Here is a 27,223-nt window from a genome sequence, read left to right as displayed (position 1 = left end):
CAAATGGTAACAACTGTAGATTTAATCAAATTGCAGATGCAATCCCTTGCTATTCTCAATATTTTTGAAAGAAAGTAGCTCCATGGCAAAGAATGAATTTCAATAAATGTCACATATTTAGGTTTATTGCTGAACTTTTAAATATATCAAGCTAGGTCACTGATCCTTCACAGAAATGATAAACATACATGTCAAAAAAATTCTGATATTGTTTAGCTCGATAAATATCAAAATGAAGGAACTGCAGTAAAGGAAAGCAACTTACATAAAAAATTGTCATTTCTGTATGATTACAAGAAAATATGATATGCCAGTGCGACCCTTCAGTGTGAGGCTAAAGCTGCAACATGCACAGCAAAGTGGATAGCTATCAAATACCATGGTGATGGCCATGGTGTGAACACTTGAGCAAAATGAAAATCTCCTGAAAGCATTTGGCAATTTTCCTTCCACATGCATTTGCAACCAAATTTATCATGAATTCAAACAAGAACCTTTTGATATTTTCCATACAAAAGGACAACTACATGTTCCTTTTTTGGGGGGACAAGCAGAAGTAACTATCAGAGGTGTAGGATACACAAAAACCCATTTTTTTTAAGACTTTGGAGCTTATTAAACTCCTGAGCATTGCAGAAACTCTTCTGTTATTGACAACTGCTTGAAAAATTAAATGTTCTGGAGCACTTGCTTCCCTGGAGACTGGTGTGCTGGGCAGAGAGGCAGAGGAGAGGTTTCAGACCATTCACTACTTCTGTTGCACCACATGCACTCTTCTGCCTGGCTTATGTACACAGCCTCTCCTTAAAATACAAGTACTATAAAATTCTTTAAATTTGAGGCTATAAACCTCTCAAATTATTTATCTCCACTTCTGTTTTCCACTCTAATATTTGGTATACTCCATTGCAACTAATTCAATGAAAGTCCATCTGAGCCAAGTCACCATCCAGTCACATCAAGTGACTGAAAAAGATCACAGCGTGACTAAAAAGACCCAGAACAGATCAAAAACCATAGCAATCTACTTGGGAACACTGTTTACTTCAAAGGAGTTATATCCTGGACTAACGTGGCATGATAACTTTACCTCTCTTTTCTTTTTCTAATGTTTAAAATTGGAGGAAAAAAATACTTTATCTTCTTGTACAACATCATAGTTTTCCTCAAGGCAAATAGCTTGGCAATTTGCTAGATTTGTTAATGCTAGAGGAAACAAGTTAGCACACATACCATGTGTTTGAATGCCTTTGGAAATTAGATTGAAACACTGATTTGATTTCCTAAAAGGTATCTTAAACAAGGCAAGGTTAGAGATTTGGAGAGTAATGAGAATTTGTGTGACTTCAAACAGCTCTACATAAAACAGACCTGATATTCTGGGGGGAAAAAGGTCACCTAATTATTCGTTTCCTGAAGGCCCTGTCTATAGTACATTTCCCCTGGGTGAGGAAACTGATTTAAAAATGGCTTCTGCTAACATGTTTGCTTCAGTTGCTGTGTATGAGACAGAGATTTTTAAAGCCACTGCCAAGAAAAACACAACATTTTTGTCAGAGAACAAGAGAAAACTCCTCATCTTGGGTTTAGCAAAAAGATGCCATCCTCAGAGTCCTGCATGGAGATGTGGCCCTGCCTCTTTGGTGAAGGCATGCTGCTTGGGGCAATGTGGCATGACCACCAGTGGTGTGTTGCACAGGTTTAATTACCCAATACAACCTTTGCAAGGGAAGCAAAATCACTGTGGTCACAGCAGACAAGATGCATGGGTTGATGGCCCATCTGAAGACAACAGCCCACTGAAACATGCAGTTTGCCACCAGCTCAAAGAACTGACAGCAAGGTAGCAACAGTGAGGATGAAAGTCTGGACATAAAGGCTTCACAGGAACCCACCACAAAGGGGGTGTTGACACCCAAAAATCTTAGGAAGGTGTGTTTGAAGTTTCACACACTGCACACATTCCTTCTGCTTTGCACCAAATTCTTGTAACTCCCTACTGCATTTTGTGTTTCTGCAGTTTCAGAGAATACTGTTCAGCTACCCTATCCCCTTCTTGTTCAAGAAATGATGTGTAGTGCTGAGAGCCCAAGCAGGATTTCCCTTACACTAGCTATTTCACAAACACAGATGGAGATGCAGGACCTCTCCTTGCTTTCTGCCTGGAGCAAATAAAGTCTAGACACATCCCCAGCACAAAGCAATCATGGCACAAAGCAGATCACCCGGTGCTCTGACTCCCACTGCTGCAGCTCTGGCTCTCTGGCCACCCCAGCACAGCGTGCTGCCGGCATCGGGTTCCCTTTGTGGCTGCAAACACAAGACTGCTGCTCTTGCACTGCACCAGCTGTGCCAGTTAGTCTCTGGAGTTCTGGAAGCCAGATTTGGGAGGCACAAGGCTTTGAAATTCTCATCTGAGTTGAAAAATACAGAGCAGGCATTTGCAGATCGTAGAAGAATAAGAGTAGGTGGGTTGCCCCCTTTGATTGCATTGGACAAGCAAGAAGAGGTTACAGGTCATCAGTTAAGGTACCAGAAGACCATAAATGCAGGAGAACCATGATGGGAAAGGCTATCCTGGGAAGACAACACTTGCTACTTAGTTTTGCATTCATGAGCTTTTCATTGAACCTCTGCAGAATTTTGGCTTTCTGGCTGCCTTGCCCTGACCCAGTGAGCTCCCAGCCATCTATGGCTGCACTGTCATCTACATTTGAGCAAATAATACATCTATGAACCCCTCTCCAGCCACAACATGGGCACTTTAGCTTACCAATAAAGAACTGCTATGCAGTGGTTAACCTCTGAAAAGAAGGAAAAAAAAAAAAGCAAAAAAAAGGAAAAGTGGGGGAATGGGAGAAAAAAAGAGAAAATCCTTATAGAACAATAAAGACAATTCATTCCCTCCCCATGAAATAGACACAGAAATTGACTCTCTCTTCTGTAAATAGCGATATGAATGTTTTACAAAATATCCCAGTTTCCAAATGATTCAGTTTGTATTAGAAGACAGAAAAAGTATCATACAGTGCTGAAGAAGGATTAGAGCACAAAGAACAAGCAATACAGTCATTCTCCAAGTTACTTTGTTTTCAACATGCAGCTCCTGCCAAAGGCTAGCTTTTTGCTCTCGCAGTGTATGATCTGTAAACATTTAACCAGCTCTCTGAGAAACATGTGAAACACTTTATCTTGCGTGATTATGAATCCAAACCTCTCAGATCTAAAATAAAAAGACGACAAAAAAGAGACACTATCCTCTTTTTGCAGCTGGACAATGAAAAAAGCACCTGTAGGATGAAAGCAAATGAACTACCACACAGGGCATAGGTTCCTCGGGAAAAGCATGCGCTGCAGCTTGAATAAACCTCCTACAGGTTACAAACGCACAGTTTGTTAAACAACACTGGTATTTGATTATTAATCCCTACTGATGTATGTGCAGAACTTCCACTTTCTAAGGACTGCATTCAGTACTTATAAAGCCTAAGACCACATAATTTAATGCTGACATGGAAACAGTGGTGGAATGCCATTATATGAGCCCTTTGCGATTTGTTTACCGTTCGAAGCAAATTCTGCTTTTAAAAATGGGAAAAAACCCCAAAACCAAAACCCTAACGCAACAACAAAAAAAGCCACACCGCAAGGAAAACTGTGAACGCCGCGCAACCATAAAGTACATATCCCCAACTTGGGGAATCCCGCAGGCTCACCCAGCGCCTCACGGAAGGCGGTCGGAGCGGCCACCACAACCGCGGAGCCACCGAGTTGGAAGTTGCAGGCTGCACTGCCGGACACCGCCGCGCCCGCAGAGCGGGAAGGGGCGGAGGGGCAGCGGCTCGGGCTGCGGCCGCGGGGCGGCTGCGACAGCATCCCGGGAAGCGCAGCCCGGGAAGCGCTGCCGCCTGCCCTACCCGCCCGCGGTGCACCGGGCGGCAGCGCCCTGCGGAGCCCGGCCGGGCAGCGGCGAGCCCGCAGCCCCGCAGCGCTACCACCTGCCCCCGCGGCCCCGGCCCGCTCCCGCGAAGTTCCCGGGCGGGGCAGAGCGCGGCACCGTGCCGCTGCCCGTCCCCGCCCGCTCCCGGCTCATCCCGCTCCCCGCGTCCCCCCACGGCTGCCGGTCCTTACCGGAGCGGAGCGGGCTGCGCGCCGCCGCCACGGCCGGAGGGGCGAGCGCTGCACCCGGCGGGCTGGGCTGGGCTGGGCCGGCCCGGCGGGTTGGGCTGGGCTGGGCTGGCCCCGCGGTCCGGCTCGGCAGCCGGCCCAGCCCGGGCGGGGCGGAGCGGGGCGCAGCCCGGCGCACCTCCGCGGCCGCGCCGCTCTCGTCCGCCCGCAGGCTCCCCCGGCCCCGTCTCCGCGCTGCTGTCCCTACCTGGGGGCGGCGGGCTGCGCGCCCCGCGGGCAGGGGCGTCCCTCCCTCCGTCCGTCCGTCCGTCCGTCCGTCCGTCCCTCCCGCACGGCACCTGGGCTGCGGGGCGGCTCTCCGCGCCCTTCCCTCCGGCGCCTCCGCCGCGCTGGTGGCGGCTCCCAGCGGTAAATCAGCCGGTCCCCGCGCTCCCTCCGCCCTCCGGCGCGGTCCTGACCTGCCTGTGACTCACCACATCGCAGGAGCCCGGGTGCGCGGTGAGGGGAAGGAGGGGGGGCTCCTTCTCTCGCTCCCCCTCCCCTCCTTTCTTCTCCTCGTCCCTCCCGGCCAGGCGCCCCCAGCCTCGGGGCAGGAGGGATGGCTGTCACTCCCCAGATGGGGAAAGCCAGGAGGGGACCCTTGCTGAACCTTATCCTGCACCTCGGTGTTTTCAGGCCGAGCGGGTACCGGCGGTGTCAGGCACAGCCTCCCTCCTCACTCCCAGCCGCTGAGCACCCACCATCAGGTGTCAGTGCCTGACTGGTGCTAAAGCCTAACCCTCAGAGGTCAAGGTATGGACACCCCTAGGCTTGTACCGAGAGCCCCCCAGGCTATGTCGTAGTGAACACATTTAGCCCATATTGTATTATCATGGTGTCAGTGCTGACTGTGCTTTAAATGTCTTTCCACGTGTAATTCAAGTAAATGACCTCAATTTATATATAGTGTCAAGTATCTGTCGCCCCCCTTTGTGCTTCCTACAGGGTACTAAACTGCACAGGTTGGGGTTTCTCCCTCACAAGGTTTGCAGAACAAATGATGACTTCATCTTTCAGAGGTGCTGAGAAACTGAGTCATTCAACAATACTGCCTGTGCAATGTACACTCGTGGAGCTGCCGAGAGATTGCAAGTCTCAACACTGGGGCATGCAACAAAGGATCCATCTTTTTTTTTTTTCTGGTAACGAGTTTCAGCAGCTACTGATTTAAACCAGATTTTAAGTGAAAGGCTCCATATTCCAATAGAAGTTACTGGAGACATCTATTTTCTCTTTGCTTGCTTCCTTTTTTGGCCCCAACTCTGCTCCCCTTAATCATACCATTTAAACCGATGAATGTTTTTCATGAGTGAAGTACAAGGAACTGTAAGAAGCACTGCCCAGTTTCATGATTAACCATGGGAAAAATGTCAGACCTTACACCAAAACTTACTGTAAGGAAAATTAAATATTGCCTGTATTTGTTTTAGGCCCTGGATGTCACCATGATGTGTACAAAGACAAAGCTGTACATCAGAACAAAGTGTTCTTTCTCAATTTACCTGTCCCCCCTTTCCTATCGACTTGCCGGCACTAGTGATAAAGATATCTAACCTAGCTATAAGCTGATTCTGTGCAAAACCAGATGTGTGATTGAGGGCAGCCTGCCCCCCAGCTTCCCCTTGAGAGGAAGTTGTAACTGCAGTGAAATCTCTCCTCAGTCTCCTCCAGGCTGAGCAGACAGCCACTCTTCATACTGCTTCTCCTCAAGGCCCTTCACCATCGTTGTAGCCCTCCTTTGGATGCTCTCTAGTAGCTTTATATTGTCCTTACATTGTGGCACCCAAAATCACCCCCAGCATTGGAGGTGAGGCTGTCCTAGTGCAGAGCAGGACAATCCCCTCCCTTGCCTGGCTGGTGTTGCTGCACCTGATGCACTCCAGGACAGGGTTGGTCTTTTTGAGAGCCAGGGCACTGCTGACTCAAATTCAGTTTGCCATCCATCAGGACCCTGCCTCCCTTTCCACAGTGTTGTGTCCAACCAGTATGTCTGTACATCCAGTGTTGTCCCATCCCAGGTGCAGAATTCAGTACTTTTCTCTGTTAAACTTCATGACTGATGGATCTCCTTTCTTTGAAGTCTCTGGCAATCTGTCCACTTACTTCAGTAACCTTTCTTTCAATTAATACTCAGCAATAGTTAGAAAAGGAAGACACAGTGTCAGTCCCTCCAGGGAAAACCATGGCTGCAATTAGATTGTACTGCATGCTGGGCTTCAGTTAGTGATCAGTCAGTCATTGTGCACCCATACAGACACATCAGATTTGGAACAATCTGCCTTAAGGGTTTTGAAGGAAAGTGATAAAGATTTAAATCTGTAGTTCATCCTGAGGACAGCCCCTCATGTTGTCTGTTCCTGGTCCTCTCCTGAGTTCGCTGTGCACCTGCCTGGGCTGAACAGCCAGCGCCCAGGCTGTTATCAGTGGGACAGCCTGTGCTATTCTAAAGCTAACAAATGAATTGTCACTAACATAAAAAGGAGAAACAGATGTTTCCTTTCCATTTTGACCATGCTGATGCCATGTTATTTTAGGTTAGTTTTATGAGACAGTGACTCTGCACTGAGGCTTTGATAATCACAACCTGATACTCTTTTCATCATGTTTGCAATGACATGTGTGCACCATGAACAGCTTCTCAGAGGCTTGAAGCACCTTTATGGTGCAGCTATGGGTGAAAGAGAAACTATGACCTCCTTCATCATCCTGGTTTCTTTATAGGTTTTTCTAACTTCTCTTTCCTGTCCAAAAGGAGCTGGTCCTCTTCAGTCTGGCATAAGATTGTGTGACACATTTTAGAAAGCTGACAGCACTGGAAAAAACAATTCAAAAGTGTGAAGGAGAGTCTGTGAGGGTGATCTGTTCAGTAAGAGAACTGGAACGCACTGGGGAGTGTATTGACACATGCTTTCCAGCCCTGACGTGTTTTGAGATAGGAAGCTGATGAGCAAACCCTATCATATTTCCAAGAATACAAACATAGAGTTAGAAAAATGAATTGCAAGGCTATGTTGAAGTTAAACTTTCAAGTGTAAACATGAAGAATGAAAACAAAGGATGATTTATTTTTCTGTGCATTGTCAGTAGGGCATCTCAACACACTAAAATGCCCACTTTGGTTTTATTGGTTTCATTGTGACTTCTGTTCAGAACCTAAGAAGTTATTTATCGTAGCTACGGGTAGCAAAATGAAGTCCATAGACTTATGTATCTGATTTATACTTAATTTCAATAAGAAAAAAATATATTTAAATACCTCTACAAATCTGAATCTAACCACATTTTCTAAAAGTGCAGAATCAAACATGAATCTTCTGTGCATTGCTGCAGAACCACGCTCTACTATATGGCACCATAGCTATATGGTAGCATCAGAGGATTTACTCTTTGTCTTCTGCAGTCATTCACACCTTTGGGAGCAGATATAAAATGCAAATACCATTGTGAGACTCCAGAGACTTCTGACTTAGTGGAGCTTACTCATGAGTAAATGATTTCAGAAGGAGCAAGACAGCGGAAAGGAATTAATTTAATGCTTAAGAACACACAAGACAAAGATCTCTAGAGCTGAGCTTCGTAGTGGTGGGTATCAGGTACCCTGCTGTCACAGACCCCTGCAATGGGGACTCAGAATAGCTGAGTCTGAGTCTCCTTGGAGGTTGATAAACAAAATGAGAGCCTTAGGTGAACCCACCCAACTCAACTGTCTCACAGCCCAGTGATCCATGGGGAGAATTATCGTGCAACAGCCTGCTGGGGTAATGTGTAGCTGTATTTCCTGTAGATCTTATTCACTGGAAGGCAGCCTGGCTGCAAATGCCAGGGGCAGCTCAGGGAAGGGGTTCTGCCTGAGGCAAATTTTCCTGTGACTGCTTTGTCCCTTCAAGTCACTCTGACACAATCTGTCTTTCACTGTCTTCCCTGGGCTCAAACAGCACATGGTGGGCAGGGAGTGTTGGCTGGGGGATTGGGCTTTGGAGTAAAAATGCCCATGGTATTGTTTGCCTCTCTGGAAACCAGGCTAAATATCAGAATTGCTACTTAGATCTCTAGATTCCAAAGATTTGATCATCGCTGCGTTTTTTGGCATTTATTATCTAGCCATTTATTAACGAAGCCAACAGATTCTCAAAACTAAATAAGTACTTTCTTTTTGTTTGTAAGAGGGTCAACAATGTCACTGGAAGAAACTTCAGCCTGTGACTTGTGGTTGCAAAAGTCACTTGCAAAGCCAGGAATAGAACCCTGAAGTTAGAAGACCTAAGCTCTAACCACTAAAGCACCCTGGGCAGTTCTCCATGTGTGTGGAAACACAGATCATAAGCAAAGGTGTTTCCACCTATTGCACTGTGGATGATAGGTGATTTCTGAGCAAAGGGAAGTCTGTCGTTTAACTTGATGAGGTTTTCCTCCTTGTTTGTCTTTCTGCTTGTAAATGAACACCACAACTGGGCCATTCTAAAATCCAAATGATGAATGCATCAATGTAATTCTTAAAAAAGGAGGAAAATGTTTATGGGGTTAGAGCATCTGAAGTCTGGATTGCCATGGCTCTGTGTCCTTTTTGTGCCAGTCCCAAAACCTTGGTGATCAAGTGGGAAACTGGTATATGAAGTTCAGGAATCCAGCAAAAATTAATCTCTCAACACAGAAGAACAAAGATTAGTTTACAGATAGATTAGCTCTTCAAATCCATCTGCTATGCAGTAATGTGAGTCCTAGTACTGCAAAAGGACGAGGTCAGAAACCAAGGAGGGTGGGCTCATGGCAACTGAAATTTACATCAGCTTATCTGGAGGGGGCACCTCACCCTCCAGAAGGCAGGGGAGGAGATGGTATGGATCTCACTGCTTTCATCTGAACCTTGCCTTCTTTCCTAGGGGTGCTGAAATACATTTAATCCCTGAATGAGTACCTCTGAACACGCAAACCCAAGAAACAATTTTCAGGGATGGAAAGCTGACTAGTCTTTGTGTTCACATCTCTGAAAATGACAGAAGTGCAGCAGCCCTTGGCGCATTCACTGAGCTCACATTGCAGCAGCAAAGGCTTTCTAGCACATGCTGTAGGGAACTTTTCTAGCATAGCTCAGCATGAACTGCTTCAGGCAAAGCACAGTGACAAAATCCAAACCCAGTACCATATATGTGCCACTTTGTAGATTTGTTTACATAACTGAAAACAAATGTGATGGTACTCAAAATTAAAATATTTACAAAGTGAAGAAATTGCTATATATGATATTCATGCATTCACCACTATTGCAAATTTAGTTAAAATGCATAACTGTTTTTTGACATTGATCTTAGTACATTTTAAACGAATTCCAACACTACCACCCTTTTATTTTAACTGCAGATGTGTTGCTTTTGTTTAGTAGTGAAACCACACAGTTTTTTATATTTCCAGGATTATTTTTTGGACTAGCTGCTAGAAAGTTTCCCAAAGTCTCTTTTAAATCTGATTCCTGTAATGAAGGTGTAGCTTTCCCCTTCCCCTCAGTTTGCTGTTTGTATTTACAAAGGGCATAGGAGCCAGATCATTGAAAATAGAAAATCTGCCTGTTTAAAAGCACAGGAACAAATCCTGCCTCCAGCTATGTGTGCACCTGGTGAGCAGGGGAAGGGTGTGACTATGCTAACACGCGTGTGAGCATGCATGAGCAAACACAGTTCTGGTTCAGCCTACTTTTGGAGGATGTAAGCTCCACTAGAGATAATCAGATGCCTAAAATTAAGCACTTGCCTAAGTTGGGTGATGCTGAGTGCCATTTGCATTTGCAGCCTGGCTTTTGCAGTTTGCTCATCCTTTCACAGCTCTGCAGTTGCCATTTGCACTAGTAATACTGCTGGTGAACTCCTTGCACTGAAAGAGAACCATCACCTTCAGATTTCTGCTTTGTCTGAAAGCATCTCTGAATGCTACTGCTTAAGGTAATGCTGTTGAAAGGACTATTTCTAAGGAGTGGAACAGAGGTTTTGAGGAGAAAAAGCCCCCTTCATTTTCTGCTTACTCACTTCTTGCATTTATAGCATTTCGCCTGTTTTCAAATTAACTCAAAGATTTTTTCCCCAGTAATTTTTTTCAACATGTGTGAGAGAGGAAGGCACTTTAAAACCAGAAACCATCTTTGTAAAATTTCACAAAATGCCAGAGAATACAGAAGAAAATGAGATCCCATATCAATCTATATTTTCTTGGAGTAACATTGACCATGTGTCAGGAGGAAAGAAAGGAGAGGCATTTCAGAATGGTTTGTAATGAAATCAGTTGCATACACAAGTGTTTGCAGACTTGGGAACTCATGTCCTAGCTCTCTGTAACTACCAAAGTGGAGGTCTTTGGCAAAACCTCAGACTGATGTCGTTGACAGTGGCAATTTGCCTGACATGCTTAGCCTTGAAGAGCTGTGTCTAGATGTCATCATCATCTTTTCCCCATGTCTCAGGGCTTATACACAGAAATATTTGTCAATTTAGAAAACCTGGTCACTTCACCTTGAGTATGTAAAATTTGTCTTCTGCTAGAGCACAGTGTTAAATCTCATAGTGGCTTTTTACTTAATGTCATTAAATATGAGATATTTCTCAAATGCGGTTTAAATTGTGTTGATTTTTATGTACAATACCTATTCTGATACATTTTTAAAGATAAAGAAATGTGTTCTGTTACCAAGCCAAATTATTGTAAGTCAGGCTTGGATTTGGTTCATTATCATTAAAGAATCTGCATTTTAAAGTTAACTTTACAATAACACAGTTGATTCTGTAATGATGTAAGCATATGATATTTGCCAAAAGCTCTATTTCATAAGGCTGGTTTAGGATACAGCCCAACTCATGATAATCTTGATGGGAGATTATTCCTTTCAATAGCTTTCATTATTTAATTAGACACATGTGCTGATTATGAATGTAATATTATGGAAAATGAAGTCAATGTTAAAATCCCATAATTTTAAATTAGGCAGGAGCACACCCATAATGTGTAGCCAGGAAATATTTGTGCCCTTAACATCATCTATACTGATAGCAGTGCATTTCTTCAACAAAAAAAACTCGTCCCCAAAAAAACCCAAACAAAAAAACCCCAAAACAAAACAAAACAAACAAAAAACCAAAAAAAACCCAAAACCAAACTAACAACAACAACAACCCCTCCCTCCCCCACCTCAAAAAAAAAAAAAAAAAAAAAAAAGGGAAAAATTCAGAGTGTCCTTTTACTATTATTACAATTTTATTGTTTGTACTCCTTTGGGAGCTAATAGCACTGTTGTGTAACATACAGGGAGAAAGCGTGTTTAAACATACCAGCAAGTATTCAGGTGAGCTTAAAGTTTAACTTTGAGTTTGGGAACATTTTAAAATCAAATGAAACAAGGAACTTAGAGAAAATACTGAGCCAAACCAAAAAAAGGATTACTCTAGCTTGGTAATTTTATGTTTCACTTCCCTCTATCTGCTGAGAGATTTTTAACAAAGGCAAAATTCAAAGTTAAAACGTGGGTTTTGTAAGAACACCTTACTGATTTTGGTCACTTTCATAGATTTAATTTTATCTCTAAGAAGGAACAAAAGCACCCCACCAAGAAGTGGGCAGCAGGAAAGAGGGGACCAGTAGGACAAAGCGTATCCAGTTAGGGAGATTTAGCTGTATAATGAGTACATCAGAAGTGAGAGACTGGAAGTGGATGCTTTTTTCAAATTAAATCCCAGTACTCACTCTGAATGCCTGCCCAGCCTGCTGTGGAGGGCTGCAGAAGGCTCAGGCGTTGTGCTCTGGTGTTCACCAGGCCCAGTGGTAGCTGTGAATCTGTGCCAGTCCCTCATAGATATGGTGACTGTGTCTGCCCTCGCTTTGGCAGGGGTGTTTTTAATAGCATGCTCATTATACAGAAATATTTTCATTTGACAGACAATTTAAATGATCGTATAAAAGCTGCAATTACCATCAGGACAAATCCAGCTCTGATTGACTCCCACGTTTGCTCCCAAAGTTTGACTCTGAACTGAGAGACTAGAAAGATTTTTACCCTTCTTTTCTTCATTTTTACATAGGTTCTTCCCTCTTACTGCTATCTCCCATGCTAACCTACTGAAGAACATCTCAAACTCCTGCTGTCCTAGCCTTCCCCAAAAGTCACTATTGGGAAGTACTATTAGCTTCATTTTACTGATGGGGGACTGAGGAACAGAGAAAACCAGTCTTGACTAAGTTAAAACAGGAAGGAAACCTCTGGAGAAGCTGAGAGATGAAAGTAGGTCTAATGTAGAATTATCTTTCTGAATGTCCAAAAAGTCCTAAAGGAAATGGGGATTTTTTTTTTTTTTTGATGCCTAAATAGGTCAGAGAGGTAAGCCTCATGTGAAAATAAAATTTAAATGACAGCTTTGAAATTGGGACCCTGAGCTATGATGCTGATTCTGAAAATATTCCTTTTGCCAATGCTGTGTTGTTAATCTATACAGTAGTAACTTATTTGTTTATCTGGCTGTGCACATAGCTGCTTGTTTGTGAAATCCAGTGATTTTTGTCTGCAACCATTTCATGAGAAACAGGGAAGAAATCAGAATTATTTAGATCATCTGCCTTGAGCATCCTGGTCACCATGTGAAGGTCACCTAGGTCATCATGGTCAGGCTAGCTTGTGAGGTCAGCTGGATGCTTCAAAGCATCCAGGACACTTCAGCCTGTCCTCTCAGTCCCCAGAGAAACAGAGGAACAGGGCTGAGAAACTCTCAGAAGTTGCACTGAGGGCGATGCGGGAATGGCCATTTGTTGGGGGTTTTCAATTTCCTCTGAATGTGCAAGCTAGACAGACCTCTTACATCTTAAAGTAGCTTTTAATGCTTTTCTGAGAGCTAAAATGTATTATAAACATTTTGCTGGTATGTGTTAGTGCTCTTTAATGACAATTATGATGTAATAACTGTTAACATTATCTTAGAAGGCTGCAATGTGTCTCATTGCACACATCCTATTGGCATTAATCAGGAGACAAGCTTAATCTCAACCCAAACATGTCAGGGGAGTGGCTGGGGTGGAGGTGTGACTGGAGATAAAAAGGAAAGGCTGCTGCTTTCTAGGAAGGAAAGGAAGATCTCCAGCCCCATCACCCCCCTGTGGGGTGGCCTCTGTGTCAGAGGTGACTCTCAGCCATCCTCTGACCCAGGCAAGAACCAGATCACTTCATGTGTCCAAGGGTTTCAGTCTGGTCTCTTTCATAGAAAACAGCAACAGAGAGGAAAAACTCTGCGAGTTTCAATCAATGCATCTAAAGTAGGAATCACTTTACTTTTCTTCATACTCTTGACTCAAAATGTAGGACATCTTCCTATTTGGATCTCAGTTACAGACAGGTAGTCATATAAAAAGAACCCAGTTTTTTTGCCTGAGGTGCTATGAGGGAAGTACCTAGGAAAAAGCAAAAGATGGAATTTTCAAAACAAATTAATTTAGATTAACTCTCAATTGAAGTATTCTTGTTATCTCCAGTGTTGTCCAAGAGATTTTGGAGCAGGCCACTTTGCTTTTGAGGAAGAAAGCAAACAAAATCCACAGAAAAAAGCATAAAACTCTAACACTTATGCAGCTCCTAAACTTACCCTAGATTTCTTGACTCTAGACTTCTGAGGTTTTTTCTCATTATGAAAGGTAGCATTAGACCATTAGCATTGACCTCCTGATCTACTTCTGACACAGTAGTTTTGAAGATAATTCTTAAATGGCCACAAAGAGATTTCAGACATTTTGGATCATTGCACACTTTGTTTCTCTTCTTGTGTTCATATCCTGGTAATTCCAATAGCCGATAAACATTTACTTTGTGTGGAGCAGGGTCCTATTTAAATCTGAAAGTTTAAGGGTAAGGGACTTCCTATTCAAACCTTGATATATTTTTCACAGGCTTGAGTGTGAACCTTGCATGCTTCTGTCCTGGATGGGAGGCTGCCTCCATGCCTTTTGAATGGATTCAGAAGTGGTTCTGCCTGATCCCCCTGCCTGGTATTAGAGCTGAGTGCCACTGCTCTGAATGGCTACAGATGGGTTTGAAAGGCTACAGGGAACCCTTCAGCCAGAACCTGTGATTTAGAGACTGGCCAGGTGTGGGCATCTGCAGGTAGGTCTGAGGTGCAGCATGACTTGGGCTTTCAAAGTGACAAAGTGACAAAGCTTTGATGAAGAGTGAAAGCTCTGTCTTAAACAGATGTGATCTGAGCTGCTGGAGATGGAAGATGTTCAGAGAAGATGAAACACTGACTCAGAAGGGTAAAGTGGGTCTTGTGTGTGCTGGGACTCACTTTAGATGTCTGCCTGTTTCCTGACCTGGCTGCTGGTATAAATTACACCACCACACAGTGTGAACTGAGTAGCCAGCTCACATGTGGACACCTGCAAATGGGCACCTCCAGGTGGTTGTCTTCATCATGCAACTTAGTATGGAATGGAAAAAAGAGCTGGGACCACAGCTGAGATGTTATGCATGGGCAAGATTATCCCAGGAGAGAGAACAGTGAAAGAGAGTAAGAGTCAGAGCCACGGGGAGAGTTGGAGGAGAGGTAAAAATCACATGGAGGAGCAGTCAGGAGAGAAGAAAGTGGTACAGTCACAGACATGAACCTTTAAGAAGAGCACTACAGCTGCACAGAGCCTAACCAGGTGTTTTGTAAGGTGGTGACAAGTTGAGTTAGTCAACTGTGCAGCTCATGCTCTGAGTGACAGCTAGGAAATCCCAGCAGCTAGGAAATCCCAGCAGCTAGGAAATCCCAGCAGCAAGGAAATCCCAGCAGCTAGGAAATCCCAGCAGCAAGGAATCCCAGGAGCAGCTCTGCTGATAACAGCTCTGTGTATTTATGGCCCCACATAGCCTGGTGTTTATTGAAGGGCTCACTAGAATAAGGGAGGAAAGCTCATATTGGATGTAGAAAAGATTGAAATTGACATTCTGAGTTTAAATTAGGTTACACTAATTAATCATCCTCCTGGGAATCTGACGGATCCCGAGGGATGGGATCTCTCCAGTCACATTAATCTCCTCACAGTGACAGTGACTGGGCATGGGCCACCGGCTCCCCTGGGCTCAGAGCCAGCAGCTGGAGCTGGCCACAGCCCCAGCCCTTGGGACTGAGCTGCCAGCCTGCTAACAGCCTTGCAGAGGGTGCACAGGCACTGGGAGCCAGGGGATTCAAGGGAAACCACTTGCTAAATTCTTCATGACCTTTCCCTTCTTTTACAATAGGGATGTGGTGTTTCCTGGGGAAGAGTAGAATAGGACAAGGGTATTTCTCCCTTAGACAAATTTCTCTTTTAGATATTCTTTTCAGTTCTGCAGTCTCATTATTTCAAAAAACATAATGCAGATATATTTACATGTACATAGAGCTCTCTTTTGTGTTTTCCAGTTAAGGAACTTTTTGTTGAAGAGATCTGATATGAGCAAAAATAGGCCTAACATTTAGTATTTTTTGCTAAATAACGAAGTCAACGTTTTCTAGATAAAAAAGAAATTGAGAGAAAATGCTATTTGTTTTTTACTTTACTTTTATAATTGTAAAAGAAAGTTGATTTGGAAGACTGGCTGATTTTTGGATGTGATGTTCTGGTTGCAGGATATGATGATATCTGCATTCAGAATCCTTCACAAGCTTCTGTAGGCTCCCCAGCACTGAACACCCAAGACCATGACAGATGCCTAACAGGAAGACAGTTCCATATCTTTATGCAACAGTTTCTGCCTTTTCTTAGGAAAATAATTTTTCCTTGACAGATGTTAGAAATGAAGGAGATGTGTCAAATAATTCCCCAAATTTTTCAACCGGAGGTGATAAATACTATAATGATATGTGATATAATAAAATATAGTGTTTTAAAAAAGAGTATTAATATATTTGTGTGCAATACTAAGAAAACTATGACACTGCCACCTCGTGGATTCTGAGATAATATCTAGATCATATTTTATCATCCTTATTTACATAGTGGCATAAGTGTGTGTTGCACTCCATGACAAAAAAAAAAAAAAAAAGCTCGTTTCTTACCACAGAATTTTTGTTAAAATTTAAACTTCTATTGAGATAGACATGGTTTTCTTTTTACATTATTTATGTAAACAGCTCCATAGTTCCTAAGACTTCCTTTCTGTTTGAAAGTTAGGAGACATTCTCACATAAGCAGTGTAGTAGTCTAAACAATTCTTTCCTCTACAGCATCCACAAAAGCTAATGCTGAATTGAGATATTGTGATACTTGCAAATTATGTCTGGAATTTAGTTCTTCTTAAATTGTTGAAGGCTGCTATTATAAGGGATGAAAAATTTCTACGTATGTAATTGTTCATTGTGATAAACTGAATTTCATCATTCACCTCTGAGAAAGTCTGGGTATGTGCATCAGGGGAATCTTTTAATGTGTGTTCTTCTGAATGTGGGTTCTGAAGTGCTCTATTCTACTAGACCAAATGAATCAAGGAAAAGTGAAAAAAGCCAAATGCTCTCTTTTTTTCCTGGAGGATCTGAATCATTCCTTCAGCACATCATAAGTGATTCCCTAATGAGTCAAGGCATGAAAAAAAGCCCAAACATACTATGGCAATTTCAGAGATGTCTTTGCCTTTTGAGTTTACCAAGACAGCACCATTATCCCAAATCCCATATGTATGAAAACCAATATTTGAAGCAGAGCCCCAGTAAAACATTGCTGTAGCTTGATGTGCAGCATGGATCCATTCTAAGATCAACTGTTAGCAGCTGTAACAACCAGAGATATCAATATTATATCAAGGCAGCTCTACACCTTAGGGGAATGAAAAATAACATTTCTGCCTATTTAAACTCAGGTAAGAACACATTTCTGAAAGTTAAGTTGTGCTGTACACAAGCTAGGACCTTAAACCCCCAAAATAAACAATGCCTGAGGACTGCTGTAGGAGAAAACTCAGAAAACAGACACCATCACTGAAATAAACTCTATTATGGTTCATATTTAAGGCTAGACAGTGATTCATACTGTTTCACTAAACTCAGCATGCTGCAAAAGGCACTTGAAATAATTAACACTTAGAATTAAACTACTTAGATTTTACATCATCAAACATTTAACTTTCTGTAATTCCCTCTGCAGCTGTGATTTATTTGCATTTATTATTTTCTCTATTTACCAGTTCTCAGCTTATTTTTGAGTTGCTCATACTTCCTTCATCTGTAAGTCTGAACACTGACTCATTGTTCTGGCTTTAGCTCCTGCTTCTTTCTCATACTCATACTTCTGGCTAGTTAAAAAACATATTCCATCAAATATGATTTAAAAATTGCTAAAAGAAGTTTTCTGTTTAATTTAATAATTGCTTTCACTGTACCTGTTATTTACAAAATGCATGCTCATTACTGTAGTTTGATTGTTTGATATTGGAAGAATGTCAATAGATAAATTTTTTTGCATTTGTTGAAAAATGATTTTGTTTTGATAGTGTTTAAGATAATACACATATGAAGGGGAAGTATCCTTATATCCAAAGCTTGTATCAAGAAATATAGATCAGAATTCTCAATATAACCAAGTTGGAGAATTTGTGGAGACAAAGGCCTGATGGATAACTTGAGAAGAATGGACCTGGGACATATAAAATTTACCTGCTTTGACAAAATGCACTTGGAAGTATGGTTTCACTGGGAAATTTTAGAAAGTCATGAGAAAGAAGGAGATCCAGGGAGAGACACTGACTACATAAGTGCATAAAATTTGCTACACTGAACCAGGAGAGAAGTCCAAGAAACCCATCAAACGTCTGAGTCCCCCACAACATGTTTGGGGGGAAAGCACAAGAACAAGGCAAACATACAAAGACATTTCCCCCTGTTTTCCTAATCAATTTCCAACAGCCTGCACCCAGAAGTTTTCCTGAGCCAGTTCCTGATTCCTCAGAGTTTGGTTTCTTTGCTCAATTGACATTTCTTCCATCTGCTTTTCCTGTCATCTTTTGTACTTGCATATACATACGGCCTTCAGTGTCCTCTGCCAATGAGTTCCACTATTTAACTAAGATCTGTGTGCAAAAAAACCCTTCAACACTTCCTCCTGTACATTTTAACCTCTCTGCTTTGCCATTTTGTTTGTTTTATTCTCCTATATTTTAAGAGATATTGAATATTCTTTTCCCTACATTTTTTTCTCTGTAATACTTTGATTTCTTTGTAAGCCTTACATTTTCCCCTGGTAGTCACTTTTTCAAGCTGGCAAATCCTAATCAATTTAGTCTCTTTTTTGAACATCATCTTTGTTAGTGTATTCAAAACACTTGTGTAATTCCACCATGTCTTAATGTCAGTCCCAGAAGCTCATAAAAGCAAATATTTTCAAAAATAATTATTTTTTTCTTAAAAGTAATATAATATTTCATATTTTGAGAATGTACAAATTTATTTTGGACTTTCATTCAAAGCTAGCCTGAGAGTTGGTCACTCAGAAGCCAAATTAATTCAAGCTCTTTGTGAACTGCACACCCACGTGTGCACAGTGGCTTCTTCATTGTTTTTAAAATTTATTACATGTATTTGACTGTGAAGTTCCTAATTCCTGTGCTTTCCCAGTCAATTTGGGAAAAAATCTGTTTATCCCTCAAGGGAAATTATGGCAAAATTGTAGCAGACTATCAGATTTTGAATGAATTAGTCAGCATCTTCACTGCAAAATACCAGGTTGAAAAAAAAAAACAAAACAGGTCCAACTGTAGTCTTCAGTTGGATAATTTACTTGCTCTCAAGGTACTTCCAAAGGAGGGTAATTTTTTTGTTGGTTTGTGTAGGTGGACTTGAGGGTTAAAATTTGAATAAGAGTTTTGCTTTATCCCACTGTGGTTTCACAGGATATAATAAAAAAAAAGTTATTAGTGAGAAGATTGCCCAGTACACACTTATATTAAAACCTGGAATAATGACAGAAGCTGTTGGTCAGCACCTCTGAACAGAGCAGGGGTCTCAGAAGAAACTAAGGACTTGGATCTGCCTCCTGTTGATACCCACTAGAGTTTTTAAGCTGACATAAGCCCCCAAATTTCATTTATAAGCTGCTTTTCATAGAGCTCATCACCTCAGAATTCAAAACATATAGCTCAAGCTCCTGTAATTGATGAAAATGAAATTTATCTCACCTAATTCTGAGACTGCAAAGGCCTGGTGTGTAATATAAACTAGCCAAATCCTCTCTGCAGTCAATGAAGAAAGATGGGGCCTTTTGGTGAGAAACTATTCTGCCTTCTTCAGACTCCACTTTTTAGCATGTTCTCAGCAGAAATTTAGCATTCTTGCTAGGTGAATCCCATCCCGAGAGCCACATGGACTGATACTCAAGTGGAAAACAAACCTGCATGTAAAAGGAACAATAAATAAGGTACCCAAGGGGAAACCTGCCAGATAACCTGACTGGTCTCATTATTTTCCTCAAGGCATCTGGAATGAGCTTGTGGCTGCACTTCTTGCTAGAAGTACTAAGTCTAGGAGTAGAAGGATGGTCATTACTCAAAGTCCTCAAAAAGGTACCTCCCACAAAGGTGCTAATTGAAGAGATTAAGTCAGCAGTAATCCTCTGAGAGCAGGTATCAAACACTGCTCATGGCACTGTTGTCTTGCAGTTTCAGCTTTCCCTTGGCATTTTTCAGAACTGGCACATATTTACTTCCCAGCAGCTCTGTGGGTGGATGCATGGACCTGTGCTCTGGCGTGGCTGATGTCACAGACTGGGTGAGGTGAGGTGCCAATAACAGCACCCTCAGAAGGTTCCACCATTCCCATTGCCTTCCCCCAGGAGCACACATTACCTGTCAAGGAGCAGGTTTGGTCCAAGGCACTCAGAGGCTGCGTGGCTGTGCTGCAAGGCACAGTGTCACAGCATGGAAAAGGGTCTGTGTGGGGCCAACTGCTCATTTGGGCAGTGGCCCTGTGTCTCAAGTCTGGCTGCAAAATAGAAATACACTGGTTTATGCAATGCTCAAATAAACTGAAGAAACTACCACAGCACTTTGTTTCACAGAGAGTGTCATAAAGCACAGCATGGGACAAGGAGGATTGTCATCAGCACATTAACAAGACAGTATTTTGCTATTTGAAATCACCTTTATGCTTAGTTCTCCAAACACTCACACATACACCACCATACATACACCATTTTTCCCTAATGAAAGGAAGGGATTTTGCTAGATGGCTGCTTAAGTTGTCTGACTTTGAACATGAAGACTAGAGAACCTCTTATGTCATATAGGTACATAATCTACCCCTGCCATTATTATTTCTGGGCTTCTTGTACAGTTAAAATTCTGATTAAGTTTCAGCTGTAACTGTTTATTTAAGTTAATGGATAATACTTTTTGTGATTCCTTATTCTGTCTTGCTTTTTGCAGAAGTCTTTTTCTTTTTACTTCAAGAAAGATGGGATGTGAACATAAATTATTTTGGACAGTCATAGCATAAGAAGTTTAGAAATTTTAGTTATTTGTAATCTTCATTCAGGGAGGGGTTGTTCTAAATTTTTCTCCCTGGAACAATATCACTCTAAGTATGAACTTAACTTAATGAAGAATTACATTCTCCCTAACTCTCTTGCACCAATAAACTGAGGTGCTCTGGCAGAGAAATTTCTCTTAGCAAAAGGATGACCCTTTGGGAACTGGTCAAGGGAGATATGAGAAGGTACAAGGTGTGACAGTGTTTCTGTGGGCTGAACATATTCAATGGAAACTGGGCTAAGACTCTTGAAATGGTTTCAGTCGACAGCAGTTGATGAATTGTTCCAGTACTGAACATCTTCATGTTTTCCACCAAACAAGTTAATTATCAGTTTTCTTGGCAATAAGGAACTGCCCTTCTTGTAATAAGATTCATTATGAGTTTAAGACTGCCAGGAACATTGAGTATTTTGACCTGTTATAGTCCATGCCTCCTTAGTTCTGTTGTCAGTACTTAGAATAATTAAGCTAAATCTAGCTTGGAAACACCTCTCAGGTCTGGGAACACTCACAGTGAATATAGTGGAGGTAAATCCTAGGATTGTAGCATTCCCAATACACTCAGAATTCAAATATTCTTCTTTCTCAGGATTTTATTTTTTTTTAAACTTGATCAAATGTATATACAAAGATTTTTAGGACAATAAAGTTCGGTGTTGTATTGTGGCCATTAAAACATTAATTTCTGTGCCATAGAATAATTTATGTTGGAAAAGATCTTTAAGATTATCAAGGCCAACCATTTACCCAACACTACCACGTACACTACTAATCCACATGCCTAAGAACCACAGCTGCACTTTTAAATAGACCCAGGAATGCTGACTCCTTCACTTTCCTGGGATCATATCCATCATAATGTGATCCTTTGTTTCTTAATTCTCAAGAAAAAGGGTAAGAAAATAATCAATTGTATCATCAAGACCGCAGAGAATCCTCCAGATCCGTGGCACAGTATTTGACAAGGACCTAGCCAGTGCTCTGAGGGCTCTTCACAAATTGTCCTGTCCCTGACTGCCAGGCTTCTTGCTTTCTCCTCCAAACTTCTACAACCCAAGACTGTTACAAACCATGCACACTCACTGCTTCCCCACTTTCTGGGAGTAGGGAATGGAGTGTGGACATGGCAGGACCACTCTCGTTTCAGAAATAACTAGAACACTTCACTAGGGGTGTTACACACTGCTGGTGCATTCCTGTGTAGAGGGGAGGCAAAAGTCAGTTGATTACATACATTGAGATGTTTTGGCTTATTCTACTACAATTTCTACCTACAATATAAAAATATAAATGGCAGTATTTTTTTTTAATAGGATATGCATCATATCCAAGAGGTAGTTGCTTGATTTCAAACTGAATATAACTGCAAATTGTACTGCTGTGGAGCTTACTATTTATGTGATTAGAACACTGCCACATGTGCTGAAATGAAGGAAGAGTACAGATGTTCAACAGTGTGAAGAAAAATTATAGAGTATTTGGAAGTTTACATTCTGAAGCTGTAAGTTAGCCTGAAGATGAATAAAACAATACCAGGGCATATTCCTATTGTTTCCAGTCTAGATGATTTCCTCTGCTTATTCGTAGCTTATTTTAAAATGCACCTTTATTTTTTTTTCTCTACTACTTGCTTTATTCAAATGTAAATCTATTGACTTTAGCAGAGCTCTGATATTTATCTCATTTCCTCAGTGTATTTTCCAGTCTTAGCATGACTTTTCTTGTTTAAAAACCCAAGGAAAAAGACCTGCCAAGGTTTATTCATTATATGCAAACTGAAGCTCAGCATCTGCAAAATGTTGGAGGCTGAAGGGGTGTCACTAGGTGCTGACCCTGTTCCAACATCCTTCCACAGGCCTCTGAAGTTAGCTTGTTATCAGATATAGTACTGGGCTGAGTGGACCTATCTATGACATGCTAGAGCTTTACTGTATTCTTGTGATTGCAACTCTGTTGTTAAATTATTTGAATCCTCCCTTAGGAAGCCTAATCCAATTAAGCTAACTTTTAGAGTTTGAAAATACCAGCATGAATAACAAAACCCAGCATAATTAACAATTACGGTTTTTTCACACAAAAAGATCAGTGATCAGAATAAAAAACCCTCCAAACTCTCTTCCTCCTTACCCTGAAATGATGCACAGCTAAACAAAAGAAAGAGAAATGGTCAGCCTTTTTACACAAGACATGCAAGTTCCTATTGGATTTATCACAGCAATACTTACATGATGAGCCAGAAATCATGGAAGCATCCTAGGGAAGAATTTTTGTTTCTAGAGAGAATGGTTAAGGTCACTGGGCAAGCAAAGGAGGCTTGTATTCATTGTACTCCAACTAGAGCTTCAGATTAACATTTGGAGCTTTAATTTGAACAATGTCAAATACCATAGTGCTTGGAAGCAGAAGTACAAATATTTGCTCATAGAATTAAAGCTTGTATTCTTTTACCAAGCTTATGTGCTGCTACATTTTAAAATATAGGATGACATATGAGATCATCATGGCAGCATAGGATGCTAGAAGATAGGAGGATAGCAGGTCCAGGATATTTCCAACCCTGTGGGCTGGAAGTCTGGAACCCTTGGCTGTGCTGAGAGCTGGGGTCCAACATCTCATTTCTTGTAACCAACCTGAAGAACTTTCCTTCTCTTTTTGTTTGGCAGCTTGGCAGTCCAGGGGCTCACCTGAGGGAATAGGCCAGCACTTAGATCCTTCCACTTGCCTGGTGGGATAAAATTCAGAACTCCCATTTCCAAGGTGTTTCTGCACATTTTCTTATTGTGTTTTTGCTTCTGTTTGGCATCAATGATATTTATCACTGTAGGAGCAGCATTTTGAGCTTTCATGTGGGCTGTAGGAGAGGCAGTCTCTCTCTTCTCTGAATGATTTGTACATGTGATCAGAAACATCCCCAGATGGAGGAACTGAGAGTGCCTTTATGTAGATGACCCAGCAGTCTGATTGATAAAACTGGAAGGTCAGAGGCTGCTGCTGCTGGGGAGAATGCTGATGGAACTGGACCACTGACCTGGCTGCATATGGCTTTCTTGCAGTTTTACTTCTGTTGACAGGAAAGCACTCCTGCCATCCCAAACAGGTACAAAATAGGTACTTAATTAGAACCCTAAATTGCATGGTTTTTTAGGATTAAATGCATTTTGATTACCAGATTAGCTCTCAAAGGATGGGCAGAGACCACATTATTGTGGTGCTAGGTGTGGAGCAGTGCTGCTAAGATTTAAATGAAATATGTGTGCTCAAACAGTTCAGTGCTGCCAAGATGCAGAGGGTTCTGGGATACTCATGTGCAGAAATGTAGAAAGCAGAAAGATTTTTTGCCTCTATCTCTAGTGTCAAATGGAGGTTTTAAGGGTGTTAATTTGGGGCTTCAGAAGTCAGCTGGAAAACTTAGTTCCTGTTGTGAAGGTGGTAATTGGAGGCAAAGAGCTTTTTCACACATAATGAGAGCTCAGTTACTTGGATTCTGGGAGTGTGTGTTTCACATAATGCAGAGTGCCTTACAATTGTACCCGTGGAGTTGTGGGCACCAAATTGTGAAGAATAGCTGTCTGACAGCCTGCTTGGCCCTTAGCTGTTTTTCTAAGCCTACAAGGGAAATTTGGCCAGCACGGTGGGAGAGTAGCTACACCCAAGTAAACAGTCTGATTCAGTTTCTCTCCTTTGCCCAAATGAAATGTGCACAGAGGGAACAGCAACCCCCAGTGTGCAGAACACAGTATTCACAAACAGCAGCTTACTGTAGAAATGCACTATGTTGTCGAGGAAGGCGATTTTTTTTTCTTTTTTCATCCAAGATACAATGATCTTTCCAAAAGCATGATGCTCGTTCACCCTTTCCAGGCTGGCAGTGCAGAAACCCCCAGTTCCCAGAGCTGTTCCAAGGAACAGGCCTCTCATTGCCCTGATGGCTGTGACTTGTCCCAAACCCCTGGGACAGATTATCCAGGGAATGAAGCACTGCAGAATCTCCCAGGGAATGCAGGGACAGGTCCTGCAGACTTCCCCTGGCTGAGGGTGATTCTGCAGAACAATAGGCTGAGCCATATTTCACTGTCAGCATGGTGACAAATGGTGGCCCACTGAGCCCCTGAGCCGAGTGTAACTTGGCTGGCAATCAATGGCAAAGGTCAGGAATTGTCGTCTTACATTTTAAAGCTCAGTGAGACGCTTCTGTGCCGTATTAGTCTCTGTGTATTAAGTTTCAGAAAAGAGGGGGCAGGGGAGGAGGAAAGAGATTTTTATCTGGAGGTAGGTGATGTTAAATATTCTCAATAATTAGATAAGATTGTGTATGTCAAACTCTGTAAAGAACAGGTTATGTTAATAAAATATCTTTGACTCCCTCTCCCTCCTTGCCCCCCCAGTACATATGTGTACACACACGCGTACACACACACACACACACACACACACACACACTTAAATTTGTTTCACAGCTTTTTAAAGAAGCCAGGCCCATATTCTGCACATTTTTTGAAGTCTCAAAAAGTAGCCAAAATAGGTGAAAATTCACTTCCCATCACCGATCATTTTTGCTCAGCATGGAGCTTTTAAAGCCTGACTAAATCTCCATTGCCAGGGCAGTGTCCTAGAGCTTACACCACAATGACTGCTTCAACTCCTATTGCATTTCAAAAAAGATATACAAACCTTACCAGCAATAGGTGTGTAAGGATACCCACAATGTAATTCTGACTCCTTTTAAAAGGAACCCCAACCAAAGTGAGCCAAGCAAAAACCTGATGCAATGATGTGATTATACAGATGTGTATAATCTGTAAACTGCAGCTCCTTCTGACAACTGAGGAGAAGCCAAGAGGAGGACCAGCCTTACTCCTTCTGTCCAAAACCAAGCCCACCTTCACCCCAAACCTTCTAATGGGAAGAAGTCATTTTCCCAAGTAAAGTGGTGTTGGGGAGAATGAAATGGTGAAACCCCACAAAGTGGTGATTTGAACATTTCTGTTATTCATATCCTCTCATGTCCCTAGCTGCTGTCACATCAATGTTATTGAATTGGGGTCTATGATAGTTTATCAGGCAGAATGCCTGAAGGCTCTGATAAGCAAAGGCATTACAGAGGCAGAAGCACCAGGGAAATCACAAGAAAATCATTAAGATGAAGAATGATTTAAAGATAGTGCCACCACTGCAGAGGTCTGCTGGTCAGGAGGACCATCACTTAGCTTTTTTAGTTCATTGCAATCCAGTAAATCTGATGTCAATGGAAAGTGTATATAGGGATGGAAATGCAGTCACTCTTTACAGACATGTCTTCTACATCTGAATAAATTTGTCTTCTGCATCCCAGTTCCTGCAGAGGGAAACATGGGGTGCACCCAGAGGAGTTGTCATGTGGAGTGATAACCTGAGCATCCTTCTTCCACTGCATGGGTGGTAGCAGCAAGTAGGGAGGGTGTGTGCTCCCTTCCTGCTGAGGTGTTGGCTGAGGGCTCCCATGTGCAATGGGGTTACAGTCTCCCAAGTGGTTTCATTGCATTTTGTTCCTCACATATCTGCTTAGCAATAGTCTTCCTGCTCTGGGACCTGATTACTGTGCAAAAAGGTGAAGTGTGGAGCTTTGTCTCAGGTGTGTGCTGCAGTTGACTGTGACTGGAACCCCTGGACACAGGTGAATGAGCACTCCTCACAGTCACTGCTCTCTCATGATTAGTTCAGGGCACTCTCAGGGAAGCTTCCCTACCAGTGATCATTGCCCATTAGAGCTGAGACCACCATACTATACCAAAAACTGATGAATAAGGCAATAAGTGGAAGCAGGCATCACTATTCCCTTCTACATTTGTTCAGTGCAAATACTTTATGAGTACAAATTCAGGAATGTTAGGCATGACACTGTTATTGGTTCCTTCAAGCTCATACTTGTTTCTGAATCACCAAACTACTAGATGAAGAATGATGTATGCTGAACAAATCCAGCACCTGATTGATATGAATGGGTGTGCAAGGGTTCAGGTCAGGGCAGGACTCTGCAGGGCGTGTGGGATATACTGTGAGACAGCACTCACATGTTAGCAGTCCTTGTAGGAGATGTTGAACAAGAATAACATCAAACCCTGCTCTTTCTGAATGGAATCTTGCACTTTGTATTGATGTACCCCTGAGGAACAAATAGCATTTGAAAATATCCATACAAACACACTTAGTGCTGCTCAGGGAGCAGAGGTAGAGGACACAGAGATGTGTGAGCACTGTCTTTTCTCCTGGCTGCTGAGCAATGAAATGATGCAAGTGAAAAAAGCCAGTGATCACAGCTATACCTAAGGATACTTTAAAACAAAGAGAAAGATAATACTTTAGAAACCAGGGCCATAATTACTATTTATTTCAACAGCAATTTGCCTTATTATGGTGCATAGCATTTGTTACCTAGGCAACAGATTTCTCTAGAGCCTGGATCAAATGAAAGTAAATCAGGCAAGATCTAACACCAACATCAATAATATATTTTAAAAACAAGAGACTAGAGAATCAGCAATTTCACCTAAGAGTTGTATTTTTTATTGTTGTCACTGGCAG

The 27,223-nt window shown here is 42.1% G+C and overlaps 1 protein-coding gene and 1 long non-coding RNA gene across 2 annotated transcripts in view; both read right to left on the bottom strand.

Moving 5' to 3' along the window:
• Positions 1 to 4,485, bottom strand: part of MET (MET proto-oncogene, receptor tyrosine kinase) — an 89,116-nt gene extending 84,631 nt beyond the window's left edge. Inside the window, exon 1 of the mRNA XM_079304704.1 lies at positions 4,376 to 4,485. The gene's annotated coding sequence lies outside the window, so the exon portion shown is untranslated. The remainder of the gene's footprint in view (positions 1 to 4,375) is intronic.
• An 8,951-nt stretch (positions 4,486 to 13,436) lies between these two features.
• LOC306801504 lies at positions 13,437 to 19,918 on the bottom strand. Its single transcript, XR_013774106.1, has 2 exons — positions 19,313 to 19,918; positions 13,437 to 13,581 (listed from the first exon to the last, which is right to left on the bottom strand). It is a non-coding gene; the product is annotated as an uncharacterized lncRNA (long non-coding RNA).
• Positions 19,919 to 27,223: the final 7,305 nt, after the last annotated feature.

This window comes from Erithacus rubecula, assembly GCF_903797595.1.
Source record: "Erithacus rubecula genome assembly, chromosome: 4".
In the NCBI taxonomy this organism is placed as follows: domain Eukaryota; kingdom Metazoa; phylum Chordata; class Aves; order Passeriformes; family Muscicapidae; genus Erithacus; species Erithacus rubecula.
This window is presented reverse-complemented; position numbering and strand designations above follow the sequence as displayed.